The 6,780-nt window shown below is 36.6% G+C and overlaps 1 pseudogene; it reads right to left on the bottom strand.

Annotated features, from left to right (window-relative positions):
- Positions 1-815: 815 nt before the first annotated feature.
- Positions 816-2,429, bottom strand: LOC125925514 (translin-associated protein X-like; annotated as a pseudogene).
- Between the last annotated feature and the right edge of the window lie 4,351 nt (positions 2,430-6,780).

The raw sequence follows: 6,780 nt of genomic DNA on the forward strand, positions 1-6,780 counted from the left end.
CTAAACACTGGCAAGAATATAATAGGAATTCTCACTATAATACCTCAGAAAATTAAGTACACTGATAACCTGATATATATATTTTTAATTATTGTTCTGTGGAATAAACCTATTTTGGAGACTTGGCAAAATATTACCAAGAAATTTAAACAGGAAAGTCAAGTCCAGATGTACAAGTAAGAAATCTTTTTTCTACATATAACAAAATCACTAAGTTAAATCATAAATGACTTCCACTAAATATTAACACTCCAAAATTCACACAATATGAATTAAAATAGGTATAGCAGAAAGTGCTCTCTGAAGCATGTTCACATTCCTAAGATAAACAACGAAGTGTAGCCACCAAAAATTCAGATAGGCATAGGTGCAAACATTTGCATGCAAACTTTTATAAGACATAAGAAATTATTTGTTTTGATAATTTTATGCACTGCTTATATACATTTTAAAACAAGTACAACTGAAAACATTTTTTTAAAATTTTTTTTAACGTTTTATTTATTTTTGAGACAGGGAGAGACAGAGCATGAACAGGGGAGGGTCAGAGAGAGGGAGACACAGAATCTGAAATAGGATCCAGGCTCTGAGCTGTCAGTACAGAGCGCGACGCGGGGCTCGAACCCACGGACCATGAGATCATGACCTGAGCCGAAGTCGGCCACTTAACCGACTGAGCCACCCAGGCGCCCCCCTTTTTTTTTTTTTTAATTTTTAACATTTCTATATAAAAACCACAATAAACTCAAGTGAAATACTAAATAATAGTCTTACAAACTGATCTCTCAAGAGAATAAAAACTGAAGTACGGTATTCTAAGAAATGCCCTTATCTTGATCAATCATTTCTGTTTTAACTGAAAAGACATCTGCCAGCATATGTTCTGGAATTTCTGAACCTCTGACTTTAAAGGCATAACCAAGTATTATCCACTTTGGCCAAACTTTGTCTCAAGGTATACAGCTTCTTAGAAACTGCATAAGGTCCATATTGCCAGTGAATAAAAACCCATCATAAACCTGATGTAAAAACTGGCTCACCTCAAAAGGGGGTGTCAATGTCCCCCTTTCCCCATCTGTTAATACACATCTGCATCAACTCTCCAGTTAAATGAGCCACTCCCAGAAGGTAATCAACAGGGGTGATTTTTAGTTTCCAAGTCCCAAACTGCTTATCCTGTGCATCAAAGGAGGGGGTCTCATTTTCTTTTCCATATTATTCTGTGGTAAATATCAATTATTTAATTTCATCCATATTGGTAAGTGATCATGTTCTGATGAGGTGTTGAAAAGAGATAATGTCCACATATTCCTTCAGTCCTATAGTAACGGCTCTATGGACTTGATGCATGTCTTGTCCTGAGAGCTCTTGAGCTACTTGTAACACCTTTTGTCTAATACCATCCAATTTAATTTCCGAGTCAGTCAATATTTCTTCCATATCAGGAGAACTCGTAAGCCAATGGAGATGAAAAATTGTCCTTCTATGTTTAACAGTTATATCTCCATAAAGTTTCACAAGTCTCTCCTATTTGTCATGTTTTGCATCAAGTTTCTGCTGAAATGATTTGAAGGCCAATATCATAGGTGGAGGTGAATGAACATCCTTCCCTTCTCTTCTCTGGTTATGTGGGGAACTGTTATGCTTCCCTTTCTGAACCTCCTGATCCTTCTTTGCTGCTCATGTTGGCATGGCCTACAGTGAGATGAGCAGAGACTGAGGGCCTTGGAGCCAGTGGAGTGTGTAAGGTGCTGGCTGGAGAGCCTGTTGAGTAGCCCTCTGCAGCAAGCCAAGACAACGCAATTTATTAATTTACTGGTGTAAATAACACACACACACACACACACACACACACACACACACACACACACACTTGGCATAACTCCTAATGATATGCTGTATTCTTATGATGAATTTTGAAAACCAACCATATTAACTTTAGGAAAGTGGTAAATCTTGGTGTTCGGTTTTATGTTTAAAGACTAAAGGCTCTTGGTATTTAGTTTTATGTTTACTTGGCTAGGACTTATGTTGTGTTTAAATCTGCTCTAGATGCAGATGTCAGAAACTAAAATTCCTTTTGCAGCTTTTGTCTCCTCTGTTGTCTTGGATTTTCCTTGAGACTCCTTTTTGAATAGGGTCTGAGTCTTACAATTCTTTTCAGCCTCAATTCCCAGGTAGCATATAGAAGCCTGTTGATGTGGCAGTAAGATGTGGGGCAAGAGAAATGTTCTCTAGTGGTAAGATCAAATTGGGTCATTTTCTGGTATGTCTATGTCCCTGAACTGTTTTCTTCACAGGTGCTACTTAGCCTTTTTCTTTCTCTCTTTCTCTTTCTCTTTCTTTTCTTCTTTCTTTCTCTTTCTTTCTTTCTTTCTTTCTTTCTTTCTTTCTTTCTTTCTTTCTTTCTTTCTTTCTTTCTTTCATTTTTTTTCCCCCACCTTAGGTGACACAGGAAGGCTGGGGCCTGGAGGGCGGGGGATGGGTATTTCCCTTACTTCACACTGGTAAAATAATTTCCATTATGGACATGCCTTTATTAAAGAGAGAGACTTCTCTGAGCATACTCAAAAATGATACTTTCCCTTATCCCTGTTGCGGAGGGATATTTCTCAGATCTTCACGGTGAGAACCTGGCAAGGCCCCTAGAGGAAAAACTTCAAAAGTGCAGGAGATCCTTGGGGCGGATTTTCCTGAAGTTTTTATATCTCAAGATAGTCAACACTAGCCTCTAGCAATTAGTCAACTGTCCTTTATGACTACTAATGCTGACTCAAGTGGCTGTTTCTGCTTCTGATAAACTATAAGCTTTGCATCTGATGGCTTTCTTTCCAATTTCTCAGGGCAATGGTTTGCCCTGTGGCCTTGATCATCTGATGGATCTAAGAGAGTTGGTTTGTTTTTGTTTTTTTTTCTTCAGCTTTTTGTGTGTGTGAGAGAGAGGGAGGGAGAGAGAGAGGGAGAGAGGGAGAGAGAGGGAGAGAGAGAGAGAGAGAGCAGGAGCACAGGAGAGCGGCAGAGAGAGAGAGAGAATTTTTTAAAATTTTTTTATCATTTTATTTATTTTTGAGAGACAGAGCATGAATCGGGGAGGGACAGAGAGAGAGGGAGACACAGAATCTGAAGCAGGCTCCAGGCTCTGAGTTGTCAGCACAGAGCCTGATGTGGGGTTCGAACTCAGGAGCCGTGAGATCATGACCTGAACCAAAGTTGGACACATAACCAACTGAGCCACTCAGGGGCCCTGAGAGAGAAAAACTTAACCAGGCTCCTCACCAAGCATGGAGTCTAATATAGGCTCATCTCATGACCGTGAATTCATGACCTGAGCAGAAATCAAGAGCCAGACAATCAACCAACTGAGACACCCAGGTGCCCCTGGGGTGATGTCTTAAGAATCACTGTAAAATTTATGAGTTTTAAGTATAATATCACTCACATTTATAATTATTGCCAGAAAACTAAAGAAGAATTTAAATCTGAAATTAAATAAATCAAGATAACTTATCCAAAAATGTTTATTAAAACTTTACCTGCAGATTTTATTCCAAAACAAACTTACATGATGGCATTTTATTTAAACTTTTGAAATAGGAAGAATGCTAATTACTGTGGTATTTTTAGTTACATTGGAAAAGGTAGTACAGTAACAATCAGAACAATGTTTTGATAACATTTTGAAGTAGTTATAAAATGTGTCAAACGTTTTCTGATATAAATTTGAATTTTTGAGAAACAATAAACTTTTTAAAGACAAATACATCATATAAAGATAAAAAGTATTATAAACTTTCTAAATACTGAAAACATATATTTTTATTTCCTATGTTTTTATTCTATATATGTATGAAATGACTTTGTATATTAGATGTCATCTAAAAAATTCTCAGTTTGTTATATTTTCTCCAATATCTTTACAGTGTTATTATGCTAGTACTACTGAGAAGGTGATCTTAATATAATTAGTGTTCTATGAAAATAAAGTGAGATTCACAGATTCAAAATTATTTTCCTTCTAACATCCAAGAGTATTTGTTGAGGGTTTTTATCATGAATGTTATAAAATGGATGTTATAGTTTGTTAAATGCTTTTTCTGCCTCTATTAAAATGATCATATGGTTCTCATCTTTTCTTTTATTAATTTGGTGTACCAGGTTGATTGATTTGTGAATAATGACCCATCTTTGCAACCAAAGAATAAATCCCTCTTGATCATGATGAATAATTCTTTTAATGTATTGTTGGATTCAGTTTGCTATTATTTTATTGAGTATTTTTGCATCCATGTTTATCAGTGATATTGACCTGTAGTTCTCTCTCATAGTGGAGTCGTTACCTGGTTTTGGTATCGGCATAATGCTGATCTCATAGAATAAACTGGAGGTTTTCCTTTCTTTTTTATTTTTTTGGAATAGTTTGAGAAGAATAGGTATTAACTCTTCTTTAAATGTTTAGTAGAATTCACCTATGAAGCCATCTGGCCCTGGACTTCTGCTTGTTGGGAGTTTTTTTGATTACTGATTCAATTTCTTTGTTGATTATTAGTCTTTTCAAGTTTTCTATTTATTCCTGTTTCAGTTTTGGTTCTTTATATGTTTCTAGGAATTTATCCATTTACACTAGGTTGTCCTTTTTGTTGGCATATAGTTTTTCAAAATATTATTATTATTGTTTGTATCTGTGGTATTGTTATTTCTCTTCTCTCATTTCTGATTCTACTGATTTGGGTCCTTTATCTTTTCTTTTTGGTAAGTCTGGCTAGAGGTCTACCAATTTTATTTCAAAGAACAAGCTCCTGGTTTCACTTATTTGTTCTACTGTTTTTGTTTTTGTTGTTTTAGTTTCTGTATCATTTATTTATGCTCAAATCTTTATTATTTCCTTACTTTTACTGGCTTTCGGCTTCATTTTTTTAGAGGGAACATATATCAACATAATAAAGTCCATATACGAAAAACCCACAGCTAATATCATCCTCAATGGGGAAAAACTGAAGAGTTTTTTAGGAAGAGGACAAGGATGTCCACCTTAACCACTGTTATTTAACACAGTACTGGAAATTTCTAGCCACAACAATCAGACAACAAAGTCTGATGGCTGTCAACAAAAGACAAAGATTAGTTGGCCTGTCATTTTCAAATAGTTAAAGCTTAATTTCTTCCTTGCCAATTTGGATGCTTTTATTTCTTTTTGTTGTCTGATTGCTGTGGCTAGAAATTTCCAGTACTGTGTTAAATAACAGTGGTTAGAGTGGACATCCTTGTCCTCTTCCTGACCCTATGACCCAGCAACAGCACTGCTAGGGATTTACCCAAAGGATACCTATGCTGATGCATAGGGGCACTTGTACCCCAATGTTTATAGCAGCACTTTCAACAATAGCCAAATTATGGAAAGAGCCTAAATGTCCATCAACTGATGAAAGGATAAAGAAGTTGTGGTTGATATATACAATGAAATACTACTTGGCAATGAGAAAGAATGAAATATGGCCTTCTACAGCAATGTGGATGGAACTGGAGAGTGTTATGCTAAGTGAAATAAGTCATACAGAGAAAGATACCATATGTTTTCACTCTATGTTTCACTCTTCACTAAGTTTCACTGAGAAACTCAACAGAAGACCATGGGGGAGCGGAAGGGGGGAAAAAAGTTACAGAGAGGGAAGGAGGCAAACCATAAGAGACTCTTAAAAACTGAGAATAAACTGAGGGTTGATGGGGGGTGGGAGGGAGGGGAAAGTGGGTGATGGGCATTGAGGAGGGCACCTGTTGGGAGGAGCACTGGGTGTTGTATGGAAACTAATTTGCCAATAAATTTCATATTAAAATAAAATAAAATAAAATAAAATAAAATAAAATAAAATAAAATGCAAAAAAAGAAAGAAAAAGAGAAAAGAAAATGACATGACAGTCTATGTAGAAAACCCAAAGGACTCCAACAAAAGTTTGCTATAAGTGATACACAAATTCAGTAAATCCACAGGATACAAAATCAACATACAGAAATCTATTGCATTCTATATACTAATAATGAAGCAGCATAACAAGAAATTAATCAATCCCATTTACAATTGCATCAAAAACAACAGGGGCTTTGGGGGCTCGGTTGGTTAAGTGTCTGACTCTTGATCTCAGCCAAGCTCTTGATCTCAGGGTTGTGAGTTCAAGCCCTGCATCACTGGGCTCCATGCTGGGAGCAAAACTTACTTTAAAATGAGAGAGAGAGACAGAGAGAGATACCTAAGAACAAACCTAACCAAAGAGGTGAAAGACCTCTCTCTGAAAATTAAAAAAGACAGATGAAAAAAATTGAAGATGATGTAAAGAAATGGAAAAAATATTCCATGCTCATGGGTGACAATAAAAGATATTGTTAAAATGTCTATACTACCCAAAGCAATCTACACATTCAATGTAATCACTATCAAAACATCAACAGCATTTTTCACAGAGCTAGAAGAAACAATCCCAAAATATATATGGAGCCACAAAAGACTCCAAATAGCCAAAGCGATCTTGAAATGGAAAATCAAAGCTGGAGGCATCACAATTCTGGACTTCAAGTTGTATTACAAAGCTGTTGTGAACAAGACAGTATGGTACTGGGGCACCTGGGTGGCTCAGTCGGATTGTCTGACTCTTGATTATGGCTCAGGTCATGATGCAAGGGTTGTGGGATTGAGCCCTGCATGGGGCTCTGTACTGAGCATGAAACCTGCTTGAGATTCGCTTTCTCTCTCCCTTGCCTCTCTCCCCCACTAATTTGCTCTCTCTTGC

The sequence above is a fragment of the Panthera uncia genome, chromosome F1, assembly GCF_023721935.1.
Source record: "Panthera uncia isolate 11264 chromosome F1, Puncia_PCG_1.0, whole genome shotgun sequence".
NCBI lineage: Eukaryota > Metazoa > Chordata > Mammalia > Carnivora > Felidae > Panthera > Panthera uncia.